This window comes from Vombatus ursinus, unplaced genomic scaffold, assembly GCF_900497805.2.
Source record: "Vombatus ursinus unplaced genomic scaffold, bare-nosed wombat genome assembly UNPS02007344.1, whole genome shotgun sequence".
Classification (NCBI taxonomy): domain Eukaryota; kingdom Metazoa; phylum Chordata; class Mammalia; order Diprotodontia; family Vombatidae; genus Vombatus; species Vombatus ursinus.
The window spans coordinates 3,461,708-3,488,677 of NW_020947122.1; the positions used below are offsets into that span (position 1 = coordinate 3,461,708).

The 26,970-nt window shown below is 41.0% G+C and overlaps 1 long non-coding RNA gene across 1 annotated transcript in view; it reads right to left on the bottom strand.

Annotated features, from left to right (window-relative positions):
* Window positions 1-13,634: 13,634 nt before the first annotated feature.
* LOC114033720 overlaps window positions 13,635-26,970 on the bottom strand; it is an 86,038-nt gene continuing 72,702 nt past the window's right edge. Inside the window, exon 3 of the long non-coding RNA XR_003568024.1 lies at window positions 13,635-14,411. This is a non-coding gene — a long non-coding RNA (uncharacterized LOC114033720). The remainder of the gene's footprint in view (window positions 14,412-26,970) is intronic.

A 26,970-nucleotide genomic window follows, 5' to 3' on the forward strand; every position in this document is an offset into this window, starting at 1 on the left:
AACCCATGTTGTGAGGAAATGCAGGTTGACACGACTCCTATCACATCTCTCTGTATTATTTCACATGATGGTCTCATTAACTCCCACGGGTTTAATTATCTCAAATCTATTTATCTAGCCACAACCTCTCTCCTGACCTCTGGTCTTATATTACTAACGGGTTCTCAAACTGCATGTCCTGCAAACATCTCAAATTCAGCAAGTCTGAAACAGAATTCGTCACCTTTCCCCACAAACACTCCCCTCTTCCAAGCTTCCCTATAACTGTCAAGGGCACCATCCTCCTCATAACCTTAGAGTCATCTTAGCCTTTTCATTCACTCACCACACATAATTCAATTCGGGACCAAGTCTTGTTCTACCTTCACACCCATCTCTCATAGATGTCCCCCTCTCTCCATGCACACAGACACCACCCTGGTGCAAACCCTCATCACCTCACAGCTCGGCTATTGCAGAAGACTTCTGGTTGGTCTCTTCAGTCCCCTTCAGTCCGTCCTCCACTCAGCTGCCAAAGAGATCTTCCTAAACTTCAGTTTTGACCACGTCATTCTGACTATTAAACACCAATAACTTCCTATTACCACCAGGATCAAATATAACATGCTTTGTTTGGCTTTTAAAGTCCTTCACAACCTGGTACTTCCCTACCTTTCCAGTCTTCTTGTACTTTATTCCCCTCCACACACTCCACGATTCAAACACACTGGCCTGTTTTCCACATGATGCTTCGTCTCCTGACTGGGTAGTTTTCATTGGCTGTCTCCCATTCTTGTAATGCTCTCCCTCCTTATCTCTGCCTCCTAGCTTCCCTGGCTTCCCTCAAGTCCCAGCTAAAATCCCATCTTCTATGCCTTTCCCAACCCTTCTTAATTCCAGTGTCTTCTCTCTTAATTATTTCCTAGTTTATATATATAAAATATATACACATATACATATACATATATATATATACACACATATGTCACTTGTACATATTTGTTGGCCATTTGACTGTAAGCTCCTTGAGGGAAGGTACTATCTTTTGCCTCTTTTTTGTATCCCCAGTGTATTTTTATTTATTTATTTTTGGGGGGGGCAATTGGGGTTAAGTGACTTGCCCAGGGTCACACAGCTAGTAAGTGTCAAGTGTTTGGTCTGAGGCCGGATTTGAACTCAGGCCCTCCTGACTTCAGGGCCGGTGCTCTATCCACTGCACCACCTAGCTGCCCCTTGTATCACCAGTATAGCAAATTGCCTGGCACATAGTAGGTGTAATGTTTATTTACCGACTGGCTGAAATGCTTTTTGTCATAGAAAAAAAATATTACGCTTCATAGGATGATAAATTTAGAGCTATGTGGAAGAGAAATTAAAGTTGTCTAGTCCAACTCCCTTGGGGGAAGGGAGGGTTGGGGATACCTCATCTGAGGATATCAAGGCTCAAAAAAGTTCAATGACTTGTCCAAGTTCACACAGATAGACTGGATTTAACCTCAGATTCTGGGACTTCAAATTCAACACTACAAGTTTAATGGTCTTTCTGTTGCCCCCAAGCTGTCTCCCTCTTTATTAAGTTTCTAAAAGCTCTTTGACTTTAAACTATTATGTGGAAGGTGAAGATGCTGTTTGGAGCCATATAGCCACAGTACCGAGAACTCTCTCATTCCATCAATCATAACATACCAAGAGGGAGAAATTATGGGAAAGTACGAATCAGTAGGACCCAAAACAGAATTTGGTCAATGAAACTGAAACCAGAAGAAAAGGTATCCAAACTCAGGGATGCCACTTTCCTCCCATTGCTCATGGCATTAACACATGCTAACCTTTTATTAGTATTTAAGGTAAAATGTGTTCATTTCTTTCGTTTTTCTATCGCAGTCATTTCTAGACATATGCCTCTCTCCCTGTCCCCACCATCCTCCCAATCCAGATCTGATTCTGGATTGTAACAAATAAAAAGAGCTACACAAAATCAAGAAAAAGTAGTGATGGTCTCTGACACTGTGAGCAATAGTCTGCCGCTGTAGGCCCCTACTACTTTGCCTACAGGAGCAAGATAAGTTTCGTTATCTGTTTTCCAGGACCATCATCGGTCATTACAATTACTCAGCAAAAGTAAAATTAGTTGAGACCTCAAAGTTTCAGATCTCACCCTATACCCCAATTCCCAAACAAGGAGATATTCTTAGCAGTCTTTCAATAAAATCTCACTAATTTAGACTCACCAGTGGGAGGGGCCCAGCATCACATCAAGGTGTGTGCAGTAGCAAGTGTAAGATAAGGCTAGGACTAGCAAGATACAAGCAGAGCCCAATGTGGGCTAGGATTGTGGGATGTATAAGGGTAAGGTACTGCCCCTTTCTCAAGCGAACAGTTTGCTTGCTAAAAGAGGTATTAAAAGAACATTTGTGTTAGGAAAACTGATAAAATCCACTTGTGAAAAAAGTTTCAGATACAATGGTGATGAGAGACATAGACTATGCTGAGGATCATGTAGAGAATGATACCACAGATGAATGTACTGAGATGACCTGTTTGAAGGCAGAACACCGGCTGAAGTAATGATAGCAGTAGGGCATTGTGGTCCATCAGCTTATTTATATGTAACTGTTTTTAGAGTTTTAAAATGTATAACTGACAAAAATTATAAGTCAAACAAGTATTTGAGGATTGCAGTACTTAACTTTGCGGAATTCTTGTGAGAATCAAATGAGATAACGTATACAAAGCAGACCTGAACGTGCTATATCAATGTCAATTATTATTATTATTTCCCATCTGTCAGTCTACAGGCTGGCAACAATGTGCAGCAATGTTTTACTGGTCTGCAAAAATCTTAATACTAAAGGTTCTTACTTCATAAGTCCTAAAAACAAAAATAAATTATCCTTCCTTTTTCTTCTCTTTTCCCCTTTGTTCTGCTTTTCTCTCCCACTCCTGCTTCTGGTTCCTACCATAGAACTACTGAGAGCTACTTAACTAAGGTGACATAAGGCAGACCAACCTGAGATATTTGCAATTTAAGTAATTCACCAGTCTGCAGTAGAGTTGGAATTAAATGATTTTTCAAAGTCCTTTCCAATCCTGACATCCTATCCTTTCCCTCTCTTCCTTGCATTCTCAACAATTAAGCTAAAGATACTTCCTATTAAAGATAAGGAGGCTGGCATGGCCTATGCTCAGGACTATTTGAAGATAGCCATATGTACAGCATCATATAGTAGAAAGAGTGTTGGCTCTTGAATCAGAGGACCTCAGTATGTGACTCTGAGTAAGTCACTTAGCATTACCGGGCCTCAGTTTCATTATCGGCAAAATGAAGCGGTTGAACCAGATGGTCTAAATTCAAGCTCTACTGCTAGCCTGATTTATTCATCTATCACATTTCTCAAATTGTTTATAGACTTGTATTTTCCATATTAACATTGGGTCTGCAATAGGGAAAATGAACTGAGGTTGTCTTTGGTTTACTATGAACTCACTTGGCATAGAAGTGGATATACAGTCTTTCCAATGCAACTGGAATTGTGGGAACATAAGTGGCCAGTACCACTCCCTATGACACATTACTTTTTTTTTTTTGATTCCCCCAGAAGTACCACGGCCATTGATCCCTGCAACAAGCCTATCTGTTTATGTGGCTCCTAAGTAAACTCACCTCTCCTCCTAAGCTTTCGAGCAACCAGTTGCCCTTTCCCAAGCTTAAAAAATGGGAGAATTTAAAAGAAATGGAGGGGGGGGGGGAGAGAGACAGAAAAAAAACAGAGACAGAGACAGAGAGATGGAGAGACTCACAAGAATGTTGACCTAAAATTGTAAGGAAATTTTGAGTCCAACCTCATTTTACAGATGAAGAGACTGAGGCTGAGAACCTGAGAAGGTTAAATGACTTCCCAAGGCCACCCAGGCAATAAGTAGCAGAGCTCAAATTCAAAATCAAATTCTCTGAGTCTGAGTTCAGGGCTCTTTCTACCATATTACATTGTCTCCCAACCCGTGCCGGAACCGGTACCCCACAGAGCATCCCTGATAAATACTCATCCATTCTCTCCTTGAAAACCTCCCCTGGAAGAAAAGCCACTGTCTCCCAAGATGATTAATTCCAGATCTTTAGAAAGTGTGTGTGTGTGTGTGTGTGTGTGTGTGTGTGTGTGTGTGTGTGTTAATGAAACCTGCCTCTCTTACAACTTCCACCCATTGTTCCTAGTTCTGTTTTCTGGAAGAACAAGTATAATCCCTCTTCTTTATGTCAGTCCTTCAAATGCATGAAGACCCTTATTATATTCCCCTGAGCCTTCTCTTCTCCAGGCTAAACATCCTCAGTTCCTTCATCTGATTCTTGTATGGGATGGGATCTAGATATTTCATAAGTCTGGCACCCTCTAGATCAATATCCTTCCAGGATGTTCCAGAACAAGCCTAATACTTTTCCATGGACCTCCTCCAAATATTTGAGGACAAAAAGCATATTCTATCATTCATCTGTAGACTAAATATCCCCATTTCCTTCAGATGATCCTCATTTGACATGGTTTCCAGACCCCTCATCATCTTGGTTGCCTTCCTCTGAACAAACCCTGATTTGTCAACATCTCTGTTAAAACATGACACCCAGGATGAAATATAATACTGTCCATGGTGGAGGTCATTCACTTTCCTTGATCAAGTTACTCTACTTCTCTTAATGCAGCTGGTCTAAGAACATATGAGCTTTGGGGACAACTCCATCTTATCACATAATTAACTCACACCGAACTTGCTGTCAACAAGCTGATATGCTAGTCAAAGTCTTCTGGTTGGCTAGGATACACAGTAGAAGTCTGGGTGCTCAGGAAGAAAGCTCAGGGGCCTGATGTTCAGCTTTGCCTGATTGACAGTGTGCACAGGAGAAGGTTTTCGACTTTTCATCTAGGTCAAAATGTTCAAGATGCGCAGCTAAAGGTGAGATGCTTTAATGTTCAAAGGATGGCATTCTGACTACCTCGTACACAACAGGGCTTTGCAACTGTAATGATGCCTATCAAAATTCTCATTGCTATAAAACATAGACACTTGTAAACATTATTCTCTGAAAAAGCTCAATTGTCATCATTTATAAATTTTTTTTTTTACATTAGTGAATTCTGACATGATCTTTCCTTTGAAATTTGCTCCATAATTGATTCTGATAGCTTGATGGATCAGTATGACAGTGCTGGCTGCAATGACAATCCCAGGTAATGATCATTTTTCAGAACCCAAAGTCCCAGGCATTGCTGAAGAAACCCCAGCATGACTTTCTGGGGAAATGCTTCTAATAAATCATTCAATTTTGCCTTGAAGCCAGTGCATGATTGGGTACAATTTGGGAGTTGATGTCTCAAATCATCTCCCAGAATACTAACATGGGAGCAATATTTACCTTGAGAATTGTTATAATTTCACCCAGCAAGTTCACAATCAATTCACAACTGAGCATCTGCCAGGGGAGGCTCATATCAAAGTCACGCTGATTTTTTTGATAAACTTCCAATTCACCTTTCCCAAATCTGTTTCGTAACTGCCCTTCCCTAAAGTCTGCAGCCAGAATTGACTAAGTTTGTAATCCTGGAAAATAAATAGGAAGGAAGATGAAACACACACAGAAGCTCCAATTAACTATAAAAATAGCAAAGTACTGGAAACAAAGTGGGTTGTTTTGAATTGGAGAATGGATGCATGAACTGTGATATGATACTACTATATCATGAGAAATGATGAATATGAGGAATTCGGGCAAACATGCAAAAACTCCTATGAATCAATGCAGGGAGAAAAAAGCACAACAATAAACAAAATGACTACAGTTACATAAATGAAAACAACATCAGAGGCAGATGAAACATACCTTCCTTTGCTCGGCAGAAAAGTGGAGGCCAACAGGTACAGAATGTTGCACACATGGTGAGATGAGGTCCCTGTGACAGTGGATTTTTGCTTAACTGTGTTTCTTTGTTTTGAAGGATGGTTGTATGTACAGATGGGTAGATGGGTATGATATTGAAAAATATTTGTGGTATGAAAAAGACATCAATAAAACTCAAGAAACAGCATGGTGTGACAGAGGGAGGAGAAGCCTTAGAGTTACAAAGGCCAGGATGCAATTCCTTCTTCTAACACATTCCAGCTATGTGACTATGGACAAGTTGTTTAACCTTTCAGCTAACTATCACACTATAAGCTGCAGATAAGGTCCCAGCCTACCATCGAGGTAGTTTCTGAAGTGGGAGTTCCCTACCTTGATGAAGGCACAGATCCATACCCCTACCCCACCAAAAAAACTTACCATAAAGGGTAAGTTTGGGCAGTAATTTTATGTGTGGTCTACATGTATTTGTGTTCCATTCATATGATGTGTGACATCCCGTTAGACATGAGAAGCAGCACGGCACAGGGGAAAGAATGTTGAATGGGGAGTCAGAGGACATGGGTAGAAAATCTGGTTTTGCCACTTATTACCTACCTGTGGATCTCAGACAAGTTACTACCCTTCTTTGGGACTTAGTTTCCCCATCTGTAAAATGAGGGGGTTGGACTTGGTGACTTCCAAAGTCCATTCCCGCTCTATATAAATGTCCAATAAACCTATGTCACCCTAACGTATGTTATTCAATTCAGTAACAAAATTTTACTAAATGCCTGCTATGAGCAAAGTATTGTGTAATAGGTGCTGATGACACGGAAAATGAAAAATAACACAGCTCTTATCCCCAGGAAGTTTTCAATCTAATAGGTAAAGATAAACAAGACTGACCCCATCTTGGAACAACCTTGACAATTACAACTGATGTGACACTTGGGAAATCACAAGGATGCTCATGAGAAGCAAAATGGTTCTGAATAGAAAATACATCAAAGTTTGAAAATATAAACTTAGAAACTGCAAAATGTTATAACATACTTGACATTTTTCAACTATTGCTTAACCCATGCCCCCTTTAAAGCTAATAAACTCTAAAGCTGTGCCATGTAAAATTGGAACAACATTCAGAGAAATTTGACTCTGTTTCCCCATATTTAAATAAGTAAAATCTCTTGGTTCATGTGATTTTTACTGTTTGATTTTTTTTAAACATGAGAGAATATAACATGTAAGTAAATTAATTAATATAATGCAAGATAGATTCTGTGATAATGGCAAGGCAGAGATGCAAAGTGCTATAAATAACATTTGAGTAGAGACACAAGAGAGATTAGGGAAGGTTTCATTGGATGTGGAAAGCTCCTAAGCCAACCTGCAAAGAGAGGAATATCAAAAGGGGAAGTGCATTCTAGCCATGCAGGATACACAGAAGAAGAGAATTAGGATAAAATTAGAAGTTGAAAAGAACAGTGACTAGTCCAGTTTAGCTGGAGCACAGTATGAGAAGTATAATAGTGTGAAATAAGGTTGTACAGGAAGGTGGCAGATTGTGGAGGGCCTTCAAAGCCCTCTGATTAAGAGGGCCTTATGATGAAAAAAACGGGAAGGAGAATCTCTCTACCAACTCTAATTAATACCAGTAAGGGCAACAAGTATGGCATAGGAAGAATAGTAAAGAAGACAGTCAATGTTGTACACAGTAACAGCCACATTGTGCGATAACTAACTTTGATAGGCTTAGCTCTTCTCAGCGATGCAAGGCTCTAAGACATCTCCAAAAGTCTCATGATGGAAAATGCTACCCGCATTCAGAGAAAGAACTATGGAGTCTGAATACAGATCGAAGAATACTATTTGCTCTTTTTTTTCCTTCTGTTTTATTTCTTCTTTCTTACGGTTCCTCCTATTAGTTCTAATTTTTCTTTAAAACATGACTAATGTGAAAATATATTTAATAGGAACGTATATGTAAAGTCTACATCCAATTGCACACCATCTTGGGGGGGGCAGGGAGAAAATTTAAAACTCAAAAGCTTATGGAAGTGAATATTGAAAACTAAAAAATAATTAATAAAAAAAAAAGACAGTCAATGATTCTTAGGAGGAGATGTTAGAGAAGATCACAGATCTAGGGGCCTCAGAGACCACCTAGCCAAACCCCTTCATTTTACAGGCACTGAAACTGAAGGCCAGGTGGTTGTGACTTGCCCAAGATCAAATAGGTAGCAAATCATCAGAGAGAGGCTTTGAAGCCATGTCTCTAATGGAGTGCCCCAGGGACCTGTCCTGGACTCCGTATTTTTATCAAGGACTAGGCTGTGGAACCTTAGTCAAGTCATGTAACTTCTCAATGCCCCCAAGCAATTTTCAAGGACTAAAGGACTTAGATGAAGCTGCCAAAGGAATGCCTGACTAACCTGCTGCATGACATTAAGGATCCAAAACAATCTGGACAGCCTAAAACGTTGGGCCGAAGCTAGCAAATACAAAATGGGAACGAGTCTGGAATTAGAAAAGAGAAGGAAATAGCAGAATCAACAGCAAATAGACTTTTTGTGCTTGGTTGCACAGAACCAGGAACAATGGGTGGAAGGTGCTTAGAAACACATTTAGGTTAAATTTAATAATTATTTAGGTTAAATTTAATAATTTCTAAACAATAAGAGTTGTCTAATAGTAAACTGGGCTGCTTGGGGAATTAGTGGCTTCCTTATCCCTAAAGTTCTTCAAGAAGCTGGATGTTATTGCAGAGTGAAAATTATTGGTTGGAATGGATGGCCCTCAACTCTTAAATTCTGTGCTTTTGCCAGACTGTCATTTAAATTTGATCCTATAGCTCAGGGCTGCTTAAACTGTGGGTAACGACCCCATGCGGAGTTGTGAAAAATTTGGCATTAAAAGGTTTCTGAACACGAAATGACCAAAAATTAATTAAAAATCAACTATGCAATGAATCCGAGGTGTTTTTGGCTGTGCTAGCCCATGTTGTATCTTGCAACTTCACCATAGCCTTGGTTCTGAACACAAAGCACAAGCACTTTGCACTGCACATGCCCTCAGGTCACTGCTGAGGTCAAAAGTGGAAAAAGTTTAAGAAGTCCTGCAGTACAGCCAACAGGGAGCCATTGGAGATTCTTAAGCGAATGAGTCTCATGGTCATCCTTGGGCATCAAGATTACTTTGGCTGTTGTATTAAAGAATGATTAGAGAGGGCAAAGTGGTGGCAGGGAATGGAGTCCAGAGGATATTAGAAAAATCCAGGTGAGGAGTGACACAGATACGTGTATACCTATATATCTATATCTATCTATATATATATAGGTATGGTCCAAATTGTATATATATAGGTATGGTCCAAATTATTCAGGTATGGTCCAAATTATATATATATATAGGTATGGTCCAAATTATTCAGGTATGGTCCAAATTATATATATATATATATATAGGTATGGTCCAAATTATTCAGGTATGGTCCAAATTATATATATATAGGTATGGTTCAAATTATTCCCAATACACTGAAAATATTTAAGCACTAAGAATATATTATAAATTATGGAAATACAAGATTTCATCTTTGTGTGGGAACTGCCTTAACTGAGGGAAATCACAATCTTAAAGTTTATTATCTTATCCTTATTAAGTACCTACTATGTGCCCTACCCTGGGATACAAATAAGAACAAGAAAGATAGTCCGTGCTCTCAAGGAGTTCCCAATCCAACTAGAAGACAATACACAAAAAGGAGCTGAAAAGTTAGACTCAGCAGGGCATGTGCCCCAGTGGTGGATGGAGTCACAACCTAACAGTCCAGCTGGTGAGAAATGAACAGTTGGCTGGGCTTCTGAGCCCTCTTTAAATGGAGACTTTGGAAGTTCTTTGCCCCACTCTCTAGCCCTCCAATCAGAGGAGCAGAAGCATCTGAGGGACATGATGAGGTGTGAGTATCCAAGGGGATGAAATTTGCATCATGAGTTTGTTTCCTGGTGATGGGCTTTTCCTGGAAGGCAGGATGGAGTAGGGTAGGGAGAAGGCTTCAAGATGCTGGAGTTGAAACCAAGCAGCAGAGCTGGTGGGAGGAAAAATAGTAAATAATAGGAAAAGAACTTGAGATCTAAAATCAGGAGATGAAGTCAAGTTCTGAGTTCTTTGTGTGGCTGGGCAAGTCATTGTCTTTCAGATCTGTTTCATTTGTAAAATGAAGGGATAATACTAGGTCTCTTAAATGCCTTTCAACTCTCACATTGTGATGCCAGGAATGGTGAGAATTAAACAATGAATCTATAAATCTGCTTCTTAATCGTGTATTCTCTTTACTTCACCTGGTGTTAGTCATCTCTCTGTTGACAAAACAGGATGCACAAGAGATTAAGCGCCTAGGTAATAAACATCATGAGAAAGCCTCAACTCTACCTCCCATTTCTTCACACAGAATCATTGCTACGTGAGAAATTTCCCCTGGATGTCAGGGAATTTAAAAAAAAAAACAAAAACAAACTTTCCCATCAATTAGACCTGTGCTAAAATGGAATGGACTACCCAAAGAGATAAATAATGGATTTCCCACACTAAGAGGTCTCCAAGTCAAGTCTAGATGGCCATTTGTCAGGGACATGGTGGAAGGGATTCCTGCTCAGATACAAATAACCTGAGTTCCCTTCCAAGTCTTCTTTTCTGTAAATCTCTGATTTAGTCAGATCTATGAGATGATTCTCAGACTGTCAAATAGCCTCACCTGCCGGTGTGCCCAGTGATGCATACCAAAATAATCCATTTACATCTGCTTATATTTATTTGTCTTTAAAGTGAATTGGCACAGATAGAAAAAATAAAATATTTTTTATAAAATATATTTCCTTGTCAATTGACTTGCTGTTCTTTTAGTTTGACTTCTTACGCAGCACTTTTCTTTGGTGGAATTCTACCCAAGGAAGGGTGAGTAAACATGTGCTCCCTTTCTCAACTTTCGCTGTTGTTCAGTCGTCTCAGTTGCATCTGACCCTCAGCAACCCCATTTGGGGTTTTCTTGGCAAAGATACTAGAGTGGCTTGCCATTTCCTTCTCCAGTTCATTTTACAGATGAGGAAACTGAGGCAAACAGGGTTAAGTGACCTGTTCAGAGTCACATAGCTAGTTAAGTGTCTGAGGCCAGATTTGAATTCTGGAAAACAAGCCTTCCTGACTCCAGTACTATCTACTCTGCCACCTAGCTGCCCCACTTTTTAACGGAGGTCTACAAAACCCCAAGAGGTCTTGTGGATAAATGTTAGGAGGTCTGTGAACTTGAATGACAGAAAAAAATTCATTTTTATTTTCACTCACTTTTAACTGAAATTTAACATTTTCTTCAATTATGAATTTTAAAAAATTACCCTGAAAAGGGGTCTATAGGTTTCACCAAACTGCCAAAGGAGTCCTTAACACAAAAATGGTGAAGAATCTCTGTGTTCAGGGATTTTTTTCAAATATAGATTAGAAGAGATAGCCATTGGGTTGCCTTCCAGCTCTCAACTGCTACGATTCCCCTATGTCCTCCTCCAAAGTCTCATTATGACATCTTGATCTTGGGTTCCCAATCGACATCACCACACCTTGGAAATCCTACTGACCTGAAAATATTTCCAGTATGGAGCCAGGGGCAGAATGCAGGATAATCATCCATGTATAAGCTCAACCAGATTCAGAGAGGCTAATCATCAGGCAATAGGCTATAGGATGGTGAACTTTTTTAGCCACAGATAGGTGGCTAACACCCACATAAACACAGACTCTCTCCTGGTTCCCTTGGCTCTGATTTTGCCTTCCTTGCTGGGATCAGGCATGATCCACTTTCCTGCAGACCTCTATGTGTTGCCTTCTCTCATGATAAAGGGAACTTCTTGAGGACAGGGAGTTTTACTTTCTTGTATTTATGTCTTCGGTGTTTTGCACAACTCCTGGTAGGGAGAAAGAGCTTAACAAATATCCTATCTATCTATCTACCTATTTACCCAACTCGATCCATCCACTCATATATCTATCTATCCATCCCTATCTACCCATCTACCTATCTATCTACCAATCAATCTATCGATCTACCTACCTCTCTAAGCAGCCTTGCCTATTGAGTCCTCAATGATAAGAATTACCCAAGAAGGCATAAACTTTGAACCAGGCAGAGGAATATTAAACTCAACCATGTAAACTTCAGTTTCTTTTTCCAATTCCTTCCTTAGAAACACAACTGATTAACAGAAGGGTAGCAAGGTTTTAAAAACTCCAGAGAAAGAAAAACTAGAAATCCCACAAATCACCTCCAGTTGGCAACAGACAGATCAACGTTAGCAAACCCCTTCATCAAGCCAGTGCCACATTGGTATTCTCCAGGAAGCATATGTTCACCCTTCCTTGGATAGCAGTCCAACGAATATGGTCTTTCAGAGATGAGTGCTGCATAGGAGGTCAGTGACGCGTGTATCTTGACGCAAGTCACAACCTCTGGACGGCGGGACCTCATGAATACAATAAGGACGCTGGATTCTGCTTCTGCCAACTTACCACCCATGTGACCTTGTCACAAGTCACAAGAACCTCCTTGGGCTGGCATCAGTTTCATCATATATACATAGATGGGCTCTGGGCTCTCTCTTACACCTCTGAACCTATGATATTATGAACCTTCTCCCATCCCTGCTGATCTCTAAATGGACAATGTTTCTTTCTTTCCATAGGATGGGCTTTAAGATGCTTTATACCTTTAGTTGTGAATAGCACCATGAACGAATCAGACAGGAAGGGAAATTAGAAGTGCTTCTGTGCACACAAATATCTCTGTAATCAGCAACGACAAGAAAGAAAATACAGAAGCAAGATCCATTAGTAGGAATTTGTTTTTAAAAGGCAGAAAAGAAAGTTTTAAAGGCCTGATAAAGTTGTCAAACTCCTTTACAAAATCAGGGCCTAAAATGCCATTTCATTGTTTTTCATTTGTTTCTTTTAAGGAACTGACCCAAATGGGTAATTTATATTTCACACCCACCTGGAACCCAAGCTTAATTGTATTTCATGTTTTCACTGAGGAACAGAAAATGCCTGCCTGCCACTTTTGGGCCCACCTTTGTATGGCTGTTTGTAAATGTTTAAATAGGTAAGCCTAATGGATGTAAATTAGCATTCCTGCCTAACGCATGCCAATCATACCTCAATTTTGCTCAAAGAATCCAGCAAAAGGCATTTTTTCTGCACTGATTAAGATACTCTTAATCGGATCAGAAAATGATTCACTTGGGAAACAATCACATAATTGGAAGGGACATCACTTTGTCTATGTGGCCTTCCTAAAACATGGCACCTTGGAATGAATACCATAACTAAGATGTGGTCTGACTGGAACAGGGTACAAAAGGACTATACATCTAGCTGGCAGATTCTATAATAATGACGCAAGAGTATAATTTTAATAGAGTAAACAGCAGCAGGGAAGAAAAGGAGAGGTGCAGAAAGGAAGAAAGAAGTATAGGTTGAAACAGATAGAACAAAGAATAGCATGTGGAAAAAAAGTCACAGAATCTTAGAAATGTCAAAACTAGAAGGAATCTTAGATCATCTAGGCCAACCCCCTCACTTTACAAAAGAGGAAAGTAAAGCCCAAAGAAGGGAAGGGTCCCAAAGCTACTAGGCGGCCAAGGTTTCCTGACTCCAGGTTCAGCACTTGTTACAACTTTGCACTTCAAGCAAGAACAAGACAATGAATACAGACTTCCAGAAAAACAAAATAAACATCCCATTTAAGGCTATAATCTCCTTTATTCCAAAAATAAATATTTCACCTTTGAGTTGATATATTTCAAATCACATGAAGCACAGAGACATACAGTCCCTTTGGAAGTGGTGAAGCACACATATGAAAAGAGTCATAGAAACTATGCTCTAGATGACAGGGATGAGTGGAAAGCTGATTCATACTGATTTATGGCACGGCAGATTTCTCCTTTCTCCAGATGGAGCTACATATACATCGGTTTTAGAAAGAAACACCCCTTTTTTAAGTCTGAAAGGCACATGAAGTGGACCATAAGGTGTATGGCACATTCACTGATAATACATTTCCTATTACATTCCAAGAGAACTGAGAAACTTTAATCAAGCCCAAGGCCAGGGGAGATAGGGAGCTTCAGACTCAGTAGCATTAAAGTCTCTGAAATTAGAAGCAATTTTTTTTTTCCTTTTTGGCTTTTCTTTTCTGCCTCCTGATCTAGTCCCCTCCAGTCCTGAGATGGTGTGAGGCATGGCTCACTCAGCAGTGGCAGGGCGTGTGGCAACATAGACAAACACCACGATCAGGACCACCACCACAGCCAGCGTAGGCAGCACCACAGTGGTGATCTGCTGCCGGGCCTCCTGCATGGCTTGCTTCCGCTCCTTCTTATCTTTTGAAGTCTCCTTCTTGGGTTTTCCTTTGAGCTGCCTCATCCTTTAGGAGGACCCTGGGAAAGCTTTCCCAGAACTGGGTGTCAAGAATGGTGTCTTCCTATTTTGGACTTGCTGCTTTCTGAGTGAAGACCTACAAGCAAGAAAAAAAAACAAGTCTTTTAAGTGAAGTTGTTGGGGAAGCATCTTGCATTCCAGAAGATGTCTGTAGCTTATCCCATGTGAACTGCACCTGATGGCCATGTAGTGTGGAGTATTTAATTAAACTATATTGTTCTCTGGCAGAAATGCTTCTCAGAGGACATTCTCTATCATCAGATAGATGCTTCCTGACCCAAATTCCTTCCATTTAAGACAGAAGAATGGCTCCTGAAAGACACCGAAATTAATGATGACCCAATCGTGATTTCAGAGGACTCACAGTGAAGTATGCTTCCCTCCTCTCTGGAGAGTGGAGGGGATAAACCAAAAGGGTGGAAGTAGGCCCATGTTGTCAGATATGGCCAATGGGGCAATCTGTTTCACTTAACTGTAGTTCTCTTGTTACAAGGAAGGAAGTCAGCATACAACATCGGCAGTGTTAGAAGGAAGACTAATACAACAGTTATGCTTAAGTATGGCACAGGAGAAAGAACTAGAAGGGACCACAGAAGTCACCTAATCTAAACCTCTCACTTACAGCTGAGGAAACATTTGGAGGAGGAATAATATGTCCAAAGTCTAAGTGGCAGAGTCTGGATCTGAGCCCACCTTTTCTAACACAAAATTCAGCGTTCCTACTCACCATGCAGAGAAGGGTGGTTTGGTTAGAACACAATACATACAGGAGAGAAATGTCCAGTAAGGCTGCTAATAAAGGCTGGAGCTAAGTGGTAAAGGCTTTTAAAAGCTAACCAGGAATTTGTTTGATCCGAATGGCAATAGGAAGCTACCAGAATTGACTGAATAGGGGAGTCATATATCAGATGTGCACTTAGGAAAAATTAGAGTGGAGGATGGATTGGAGTGGTGAGAGACCAGTTAGGAAGCCATTACAACAATCTACATGAATGGTGATGGCCTGAAATGAAGTGGTATCTATGTGAGGGGAGAAAAGGGGTTGGATCCCAGAGATGTTTGTTGTAGAGATAAAAATGGCAAGATGTGGCAACTGATTGGATATGTGGGATGAAAAGGAATGGGGAATTGAGGATAATGCCAAGGTTATGAAACTGGGAGACTGGAAGGATGGTGGTGTCCTAGAAAATAATAAGTAAGTTTGGATGAGGGGAAGATTTGAGGGAAAAGATAATGAGTTCATATGCCCAAAGGGCAACCAAACTGCAAATCCTTTGATCCAGCAATACCACTACTAGGTCTGTATCCCAAAGAGATCATAAAAAAGGGAAAATGACCTATTTGTATAAAATGTATTTAGAACAGCCCTTTTCATCGTAGCAAAATATTGGAAATTGAAGGGATGCCCATTAATTGGGGAATGGCTGAACAAGTTGTGGTATATGAATGTAACGGAATACTATTGTGCATGCAATAAGAAATGATAAACAGGCAGATTTCAGAAAAACCTGGAAAGACTTGTACAAACTGATGCAAAGAGAAATGAGCAGAACCAGTTGTGTGATGGTCCACTATGAATGACTCAGCTCTTCTCAGCAAAACAATGATCCAAGACAAGTACAAAGGACTCACAAAGGAAAATGCTGTCCATATCCAGTTAAAGAACTAAAGGACTATGAATGCGGATTGAAGCATATTTTTTTCACTTATTTTATTCTTTTTCATGGTATTTTTCCTTTTGATCTGTTTCTTCTTTCACAGCTGTGACTAACATGGAAATATGTTTTACATGATAGCACATGTATAACTTATATAAAATTGCCTACCATTTTTAGAAGAGAGGAGGGAAGAGAGGGAGAAAAACTTGGAACTCAAAATCTTGTAAAAATGAATGCTAAAAATTGTCTTGACGTGTAATTGGGGAAAAAAATAAAATACTATTAAAAAAGATAATGAGTTCAATTTTGCACATTTTGAGCTTGAGATGTCGCTGGGATATCCAGTTTGAAATACCCAATAATCATGGGAGATTGAAGTTCTGAGGAGAGACCATGGATGGATATATAGATCCAGGAGATATCTGCATTAGAAATGATAGTTAAATCAATGGAAGCTGATAATATAGAGAGAAAAATGAAAAAGGACTAGAACAGAACCTTAGGGAACACCTCCAGTTAGGGGGTAAGATATGGATGATAAATAAGCAAAGGTGATTGAGTAGGAGAAGTCGGAAAGATAGAACCAGGAAAGTCACAAAAACCCAGAGAAGAGAGAGTATCCAAAGGGAGGGGGTGGTCAGTAGTGTCAAATGTACAGAGAGACTGAGAAGAATGAGGACTAAGAAAAGACTGTTTGATCTAGTAATCAGGAGATCAATGGTAACTTTGGAGAGAACCATTTCAGTTGAGTGATAAAGGCAGAATTGAGTTGTGAGTGGGTAGAGGAAATAGAAGCAGTAAGTACAAACAAATTTTTCATAGAATTTGTCTGGGAAATGGAGTAGAGAAATAGGATAATAGATTGAGGGATGGGAGTTCTAGTAAAAATCTTTTAAGGATGGAAGAAACAGACTTGAACATGTTTGAAGGCCTGAAGGCAGTAGGAGAGGAACCAGTATAGATAAGGAGAAGCTGAAAACGAGAGGGGTGGGGGAAGGGATGCAATCTACCGGAGAAGACAGGAGTAGACAGGACCAAGTCCACATGTCGAGGGGTCAGCTGTGGCAAAAACAAAGGCCACCTCTTTGTCAATGACTGGGGGAAAGGAGAGAATAAGAGATGGTACCAATGGGATTTTGAGTTGAAGAGACTGAAAAAAGAGGAAGCTCAAGTTAAATGGCAAGACTAGGGGTAGGGGTCGGAGGGGTGGTATAGGAGACTTGAGGAGGGAAGAGAAGGTTTGGAATTAATTTGGGGGGAGATAGGAAATCAATCAGGGAGGAATAAAATAACTTCCTTGCTATAGTGAGGGCCTGGTTGAGGTTGAATAACACCAATGTATAATGTAATTCAAGTCAGCATGAGTGACTGTGACTTTTTCCAGCTTCATTCAGCAAATGGTGAATTACAGCAGAGGAGGAAGATGATAGGAAAAATCAAGTGTTGAGGTTTGTAAGAAATAAATGACAATAAGACAAGGGGGCAAAGGATTCAAGAACAAAGGACAGTGTGGAGTTGAAATGACTAACAAGTGGGTTACTGGGGGTTTCATGGAAGGACTGAAGGTCTTTACAAGTGAAAAGAGTAAGTTTGGGATAGGCAAGGCATAGGGAGAGGCAGAATGATAGGAGGTTATGGCCAGATGGGGGAATGTCAGAGTTTTTAACTAAGGAAGTAAAGACTTGTGAATAATGGTAAGATTCAATGGAGTAAAGAAGGTCATGAGATTTAAAGAAACTAAGGAATTGGTAGGGTAGGGAATTTTAGAGAACATTTATGCAAATATTCAAGTCCCTTAGAATTAAGGGCAGAAGTTGTTGAGCAGAGAAGAGGGTGAACCAGTGCTTAGCACAATTCCAGGAAGATAGTATGTAATTAATAAAGGAATAAATGCTCATTGGCGACTGAACTCCTCGAGAAAGGAGGAGAGTGACTTGGAGGTCAACATACTACAGCCACCATGATATGGACTGGGTAGAAAATTCTGAATCAGTGGACATCACAAGGAGGGAAAGCTGTGGAGTGATAGAGATAGAACGTCTAGAAGGGACAGTGAGGAGCAAGTAGTACTCCAACTCCCTCTCCAGCTCTAGTGTGCTGGGTACGGTGAGTTCCAGAGAGGACAACTGGGGATGCAGTGTGGATAATTTCTGCAGTGGGGATGGTCAAGTGGGAGCCAGGTCTCAGTAATAATAGATTGAGGGATGGAAGTAGATAGAAAGAATAAAAGAGAAAGAGATCCAAGATGAAAGGGAATTTATTGTCTATAGAACAGGAATTCCAAAGGGCACAGTGAAAGGGGTGGGCAGATTGGAATGGGACATAGTTTGGGTTAGTGTTGAGGAGGATTAGGATGAGAAATGGGAAGGGGCCAGGAACAGTTATCTCCTAAAAGGCTAGTGATCACTTACTACAGGGACAGGGAGAGAAACAGGAGGAACCATGTTGCAGAGCATCTGGGTTCACTATAGATGAAAATGCTCTGGTGGCTGGCAGAGGGGGTGTGAGGTGGGGTTGTGATGCAGCTGCTCCTACTACTATCCAATCCCAGACATAGATGAAGTTACTGGACCTAACTCCTGCATCAGTTATACTTATGTCCCCTTATTCTAGAACAAAGCTGTCTCCTGACTTAACTACCTGCTGGAGCTCTTTTCTAGTGACTGTCCAAGGGAACCCTGATAAGAAACAGAGATCAATACCATCATTCTATCTGGTCCTGCCACTGCTCCTGGCCCATATTTGCACCTAGCTTCTGGAATACTAACTCTTGATTCTACTGTGATATACTCTGTGAACTCCTTGGGACACAAAGGAAGTAGCCATCTTATTGTCTGAAGCTATGAGCTAAATGAAACTCACTGCTAACAACCATAGCAGAGAATTTCTTCAGAGACTTATTATTGAGTCTGCCACTCCTCAGAAGAGGAAAAAGAAATTCATTCCAAGAGAATATCCCTCCAGCAAAACAGAGTGTTACGCAAGATATTATATCAGCAAAATGGTGGCCAGGATCCCTTTTCCCCATTCTTCACCAATTCTGTCCCTAAGTAGTAGAGATCATCACCCCGAAAGGGAACGGAAAGTTTATGCTTGAATGTCACACTGAAAAAATCTTGTGGCAATTACTTGCCCCTGGATTCTGTGATTGTGGTTTAAGTTCTTTGTAAAGAGACAATAATTAAACAATATTAATAAGGAATATACACCATTATATACTATACCTACTAATATTGCTCATAATTAGTACCAGTAGTAGTACTAGTAATACTAGTAGTAGTAGTAGTAGTACTAGTAGTAGTAGTAATACTACATAAGGATAACAAATGCTTTATATAGCACTTCAGAGTTTATAAGCACCTATGTATGTCCAAACAGCCCTGAGGTGGGAAGTACAGTTGCTCCAGAATCAGAGCATTTCAGAGTCTTAGAGCTGTAAGGGACCTCAAAGGCTATCTAATCCAACCTTTAACTGAATAAAAGGCTCCCAGCAAGGGAACTTCATTCAGTCTTTGCTTGAAGACCTACAATATTAAGGAAACCACTAATTCTTGGAGAACCCATTTGACTTTTGAATAGCTCTAATTGTTCAAAAGTTTTCCGTAGGGGCAACAAGGTGCAATGGACAGAGCGCTGGGCATGGAGTTACCAAGACCTGCATTCCAATCTACTCTCAGACTTTTAGTAGCTATGACTCTGTGTAAGTCAAGTAATGTAACCTATGTTTGCTTCAGTTTCCTTAACTATAAAATAGGATAGTAACAGCTTACATTGCAGGGTTGTTGTGAGGATCAAATGAAATATTTGTAAAGAATTCAGCATGGTGCCTGGCACAGAGTGGGTGTTCCTTTCTTTCTCCCTTCCTTCTTATCCTACCCTCTCTCCCTCTTTTCCTTCTTTTCCTTTTCTCCCTCCTTCCTTTCTCCACTCTTCCTTCCCTTCCTTCCTCCTTCTCTTCCTCTTTCCTCCTTCCCTTCCATCCTCCTTCCCTTTCTCCATTCTTCCTTCCCCCTTCTCTTTCTCTTTCCTCCTTCCCTTTCTTTCTTCCCTCCCTTTCACCTTCCCTTCCTTCTTCCCAGGGATCCCAAATCTGCAACATCTTACCCACTGCTTCAAAATCTGCCAACAAAGCTATGCAAAACAAATCCTAATAAAATCTCCAATTTGTGAACATTATTTCACATCCATTTAGGGTTTTAAACTTTACAAAGCACTTTCCTTAACAACCACATAAAGTAGGGATGTGAAAGCATTATTATGAACATGTTTTAAGAGATGAAGAGACTGAGACTCAGAGAGGGTTAGTGACTTTTCTAAGCTAACACATCTACTAAGTGTTGGAGTCAGGATCTAAACTCAAAAATCCAAATCCGAACTCCAAGTTCAGAGTTTTGTTTCTTTTATCCCCACCATACCAGATTGGAAACTGAGACACAGAGAGTAAGCCTGAGTGGATCAAATGAGATAATATAAGGTGTCCCAAAAGTCTTAGTGCAGTTTTAAGTTATTAAAGCCTGTATATGTAAAGAGGTCTGCTAACCTTAAAGTGCTATGTCAACATTAACTATTATTACTCCTGTTATTGTTCAAGGCCTCAGATAATAGGTGGCAGGCAGGACTCCTGGTTGTATACTGCCAGTATGCACTGACTCCAAATGATATCAATTTAGCAAAAACCAGTAGTCTCATTCCCCACAGTGGACTCAGGGTCCCCAACTCCCACCTAAGAATAAGGGAGCAAGAATGAGCTGTGGGGAAGTGTGTGTGTGTGTGTGTGTGTGTGTGTGTGTGTGTGTGTGTGTGTGAGAGAAAGTGGGTGTTCAAGAAACAAGCCATTTGCTGCTGGTTTTCCCACAGTGGTTAGAGGGTCATCATACTTTAAGAAACAGCTTTGGGATACATTTGCTCATACAATGCATAAGACACCTTGCAGATGCTTTCATACAGACACTGCTTAGGGGTATGGGGGAGAGGGGAGAAACAAGATTATTCAGCTGAGAGGGGGCTCTAAAATACAATAAACAATCTGGATATAGGTAGCTATTTCTGTTTTACTTCCTAAGTAGCTGCTGTAACTTTATCATGCAACTCTATGCAATATTCAAAGGTACCAGCCACGGTGATGATTAGCTCTTGGACATTTGTAAAATCAAAAGTGATTGGAGCTTTAAAAAAATTTTAAAAAATAAAAGTAACCAGCTGTTCCGGCCCACCTAGAGCTGGTCAGGACTTCAAGGACAAACAGATATGCTTGGAGTCTAAGCGGCAGAGCATGCACCAGCTGGTCTGCTGAGCACCCCAGAGAACAGAGCATCCCGTTTCAGGGAGAATGCTCTTTGGGTGAGGGAAGGAGCCCACTCTGTTTGCCACCCTCCACACCAAGAAGAATCCTCCCAAACCAAGTGGCCCAGCTACACAATGGATACTGGCTCCAGGGTCACAGGACATGTGTCAGCATCCTGCCACTCACCAAGACAAGCTCTCTGGCTGACCTCAGGCAAATCCTGGCCCCAAGATTCCTTTTCTGTAATAAAAGGAATTAGACCAATCCTTTTCAGCTCTGAGTTTATGATTCTACGAACCCTTTCAGCATGTCCACCCTTATTGATCAAAGGGGCAGTTTTGGACACTGACACTCAAGGATGAAATACAACACCTCAGGTTGGTATTTCATGCCTTTCATCCTCTAGCTCCGTGTGGCCATCTCCAGTCGTCCTAATCTATGTCTGGCCACTGGACCCAGATGGCTCATGAGGCTGGTAACTTTGCCCAGACCTCCCTCACTTAAATCCAATTCACTCGCAAGTCATGGCATCACCTTTCTGATGTCATGGTCCTCTTTGAGAACAAAGGACAAACAACAATGACAATCTGGCTCCTGTCTATCTAGGTTTATTGCATATTTTCCCCTTTCATGTACTCTATGTCACAGCCAAACTGGTTGCTGTTCCCTGGATTTAGTACTCCACCTCCCACCTCCACACCTTTGCATAAGATGGTCCTCATGCCTGGAATGCATTCCCTTCCTAGCTTCCAGAAGCCTTGACTTCTTTTATGATTCAGGTCAGGTACAGCTAGGTGATGGTGATGGTGGGGGTGGGGGAGTAGATAGAGTACTGAACCTAGAGTTAGGAAGACCCGAGTTCAGATCCAGTCTCAGAAACTTACTAGCTATATGACTCTGGGCAAATCTTTTAACTGCTTTCTGCCTCAGTTTCCCCATCTGTAAAATGGGGTAACAATAGCCTCTACCTCTCCAGGTCGTTACACGGATAAAATACTTATAAATCACTTGGCAAACCTGAAAATGTTCTATAAATGCTGCTATTATTGTTGTCATTATTATCATTATCATATCACCATTTCTTCCAGAAGCGTTTTTCTGATGCTTTATACTCCCAATGCTTAGCACTGGAACTGGCTCACAATAAGTACTTAATAAATGCTTAGGGGCTTACTGACTGATCCCTTTATCTGGTAATAATCACTCCAACCCCACATATTATCATGAATGAATGTAATCAACAAAAATTAATTAGAAGTGTGCACAGATTGTGCATGCTAAACGATGGTCATACTGTTACAACAAACAAAATAACAAGACTAATACAAAGGGAAGTGTGACAAGGGCCTAGGAGAGCCCCAGACAACATGTTCCAGGAAATCATGAAGAGAAAATAGTTTTGGCTGGAGTGTGGGGGTGGAGAGGAAATCAAGGACAGCTTCTAGTAAGAGATGGCACCCGTGCTGAGCCTTAGAGGAAAAGAAGGTGTTCAGCAAACACAGACTGGGGCAGTGAGATAGGCCTGTCATCCCTGCTAATGGAGGACTACAGAAGTCGGGACTAGAGAAGCGTTTGAGTGTGGGAATCCTGGGCTGAAATGGGCAAGAGGCGACTGAGTAGTGACGAGGTATCCAGCAAGATGTGGTGGGAGGAGACACCCACCACCAGGCCGCTCAAAGATGGGCTCATCAGCCCATCACTGTAGAGAAGGGGGCTGTCTGCAAGTGGACCCTGCATTCCAGCCTGGCCAAGATAGGGGGGGACCCCGCCTCCAAAACAAAAACAATGGTGACTAATTCCTCTGAGTTTATGGATTTATGTACGAATTCCACTATTTTTATTCCTGTTTATTTATCTGAACACTGGTTTTCATGATAGTTAGTAAGCTTAGAATAAAAATAAACAAAGAAGAGGTTTCACAGTCCTTGCTCTCCCCCATTCTCTTGACAATCCTGTCTGATAATAACATCAACTTCTACTGATTTTACTCCCCACTCATCTCTCTCTCTCTCTCTGGACTTTACCCCCCCACCAGCACCCTTCCCTTTTAAACTCCCTGCAGACAGGGACTGTCTTCTGCTTCTCTTTGTATCCCCATCCCTTAGCCCAGAGCCTGGTGTAGTTGTTGAGTCCTTTTTCAGTCGTGTCTTTGTCTTCATAACCCCATTTGGGATTTTCTTGGCAAAGATACTGCAGTAGTTTGCCATTTCCTTCTCCAGCTCATTTTACAGATGAGGAAACTGAGGCAAATAGGGTTAAATTACTTGCCCAGGGTCACACAGCTAGTAAGTATCTGAGGCCCAATTTGAACTCAGGAAGATGAGTCTTCCTGCCACCCAGTCACTTAATAAATGTTTATTGATTGACTGAAGGCCTCCTTATTGGCCAGGACCTACACTTAGTCCACTATTTCATTATGGGTCCCAGTCATGCTTAACTTCACTTCTGATTTGACTTCTTCCTTCCTTTCCACTCCTCAACAGAAACTTTGTACCCTCTCAGGTACAACCCCCGTCACCACAATCCCTTCCTCTTTGTGTGTTTTCTTCCTTCCTTAGAATAGAAGCTACTTGAGAGTAGGGGTTGTCTTGTTTGCTTATATTTGTGTCCCCAGAGCTTAGACAGCACCTGGCAGTAGGGAGCACTTAATAAATGCTTATAGTCCCGATCCTCCTTCTGGGCTGCAGACACATCTCTGATCGCCTACAGTCCACCTCTACCCAGATACCCCACTGAACCCTCAAGCCCAAAATGTCAAAGATCAAGCTCATTCCTTTGCCTCAAAACCCACTCCTCCTCCTGATCTCACTCTTCCTGCCTTATGGCACCACTCACTCACCCTTCCATGTTCACAAATTTGAAGCTATCTCTGACTCTTCTCTCTCCTTTTACCTCTCATATCTGATTAGTCACCAAGTCCTGCCAATTCCTCTCACATCTGTCACCACCTCTAGTCTCACTGCCACTATACAAGTACAAGCCCTCATTATAACCTGTCTGTCTTCCAGCCTCCTCTCTCTCCTCCCACCAATCTGCCCTTTGTATCACTATCAGAATAATCTTTCTAATGCACAGATCAGGTCATCTCACACCTCCGCCATTGCCTGTTAAAGAAAGCTCAACCTCACTGCCTGCCATTCAGGGCTCTCCACAATCATGTCAACCTACTTTTCTGGCCTAATCTCAAATTATCCCCCTCCATGTGCTTTACACACCTCCCCAAACAGAAAATTCCTTGCTCCCTGAACACACAGGCTAGTATCACGCCTGCCGAGCCTGGGCTCAGCTGTTCTCAATACTTGGTGTATATGCCTTTCTTCTCCCTCTGTGCTTGGAGATTTCCTACCCATCCTTCAGAGCCCAACTCAAAGACTGTAAAGCCTTCCCAGTTGGTCCAGGCTTCTCTCATCTGGACCTCACACATCATACTTGGTTTTGCAACTCCTGTAACTTCCATAGGGGCTACATCTTATTTCTGAACTTCACATCTACCCCTTCCCTAACACAGCAGTCTACACAGCAGATATTTAATAAAGTTAGAAAACATATTTGTTAGGTACATGTTAAATGAAACAAAGGCAAAGGGATGGTAGGTGTTCAATGGCCCATCAATTTGGGGGCAGATTTCTCATAAGAAGTCAGGTATGGGTGTGTGTAGTACTGAGAAGATACCAGATGCTTTGCATCCTGAGTGGATACAGGATAGCCACAAACATATAGCCTTTGGATATGATAACCACATCTATAAATTGCCTTGCCAGATGCTGGAATGATGTACTTATTCACGTTCCCCACCACCCTAGACAGAGCACATCCTATTAGTTAATAGGACAGTACCCTAAGTTCTTATAAACTTCCCATGGTGGTAAAAGAGAGGCCTTCCATTCAATGGAAAACAGACCTGACTCCAAATATAACTGATTCTTTGACATACTGAGGCTCAAAAGTTCTAGTTACATGGTATATCTAATGTAAGTTACTTGTTAGCATAACATTTTTGTTTTCTTGGTCTAGACTTCTGATTCCATTGGTTAAAGAGAAGTCCCACTGAAGAAACTCCCACTCCCCATATGGACTGGCAACTGCACTCTAACTCACACTCTTTTTAAAGGGTTGCTTTTTTTTTTTATTGCCTCGTGGCAATAAAAAGCTAAGTGATTTGACCAGGTCATGCAGTCAGCGTATGTCACAGGAGGGCCTCGAATTCAGGTCTTGGTCCATGATCCTTGCTGGCCCCAGTCAAATGAAATGCTTGCAATTACCCATACAAGGAATTAGAGTTTAGTATGGTACTACCATCATCATGAACAAACCTTCACCTCCAAAGTATAAAGTAATAGCAAAGGTATAGCAAAAGTCAAGCTCTTCCCTTGATAAAGCAATTACCCATTCTAAGAATTTTCTCCATGAGGAAGGTTGCTTGAGGCATGGTGCCTCATCAGAGATGATAGGAGAGGATCCCCCAATCAGAACACGTATACAGTGAAGACTGATGTAACATGCCTCTGAAGGAGTTCACACATTTACCCTCTCTCCCAACATGAGACGTTAACTATGTCCATTAGAAGATTTCAATATGGGATTGTTAACTAACATAGACTCTACTGAAAGTATAAAAGTCCTAACAATTTCATCCTGAGTCCTAATGAATTAGTGACCACAGGTCACTATCTACTGAGAGTAATACCTACAGTCTAGTTTTAGTATTGACCATCTTACAAAGATGGAATCCAATTTTAATCTTGTGTTAGCAATGGTTATATTTCTGATACACAATAAATGTTAAAAAGCAAAAAACCAACAATAAAACAAGCATGAACGGCTTCTCCAAGGAGACTTTTGTTTGGAATAGAACTGAATAAATTCTGGTCTCTTTCTAACTCCATGCCTACTCTTCTGCAATATACCATAACTGCCACTACAGGGGAAAAAAGGAGAAAAAAAAAGCAAAACAACAGCTAAAGGAAAACACTCTTCAACAAAGTCTTTCAGATAATTTTTTTTAAAGAGGATGGCTAAGAAGATGATTAAAAAGCCTTTATCTTTTTAAAATCAGGAATACAGAGAAGTATATGACAAATAAAAGGCAAAAAAAAACCCTAATAAGCCAAAACTCCAAATAAAACCTTGCCATCTCTTCTTTCACTAGTATCATTATCATAACATTAACGGGAGAGTGGCTGGAATGGCTCCCGCACTTGATGATATGTGCATAAGAAAGCTGTCCTAGGTAAGAGGAAACATAAATTCAGCACTGCAGAGCCATAAACGCTCTGCTCTTTGGTTCATCACATGTGGTTGCTTCATTTTATGTCCATGGTATTTAGCAATAATGGATCTGCAATCATTTTATTCCAGCTTGCCAAAAGAGCAGGGGAGAATGGTGGAGGAAAGAGATGCCTCGCCAGGGAAATTTGGAAAGATGTGACTCCTGACACTGTTAAACACCTGCCAGTGACATAAGTGCCTTCTTCCATAGGAGAGGAATACACAGATAAAGACTAGGAGTCACAGGCACACCCCCTCCTCTACCGCCTGTGGCCGCACCCATGCGGAGGTCAGTGACGCTCTGATGGGGCTGCAGGCCTCCTAAAATCTGGGTTGGAAAGGCTTTAGAGCTAGTCTAACCTCCCACCCAATCCAGGAATGCCCTTTACTTAGAATACCTTAAAAGGCTGGCAAGCCAAAATCAC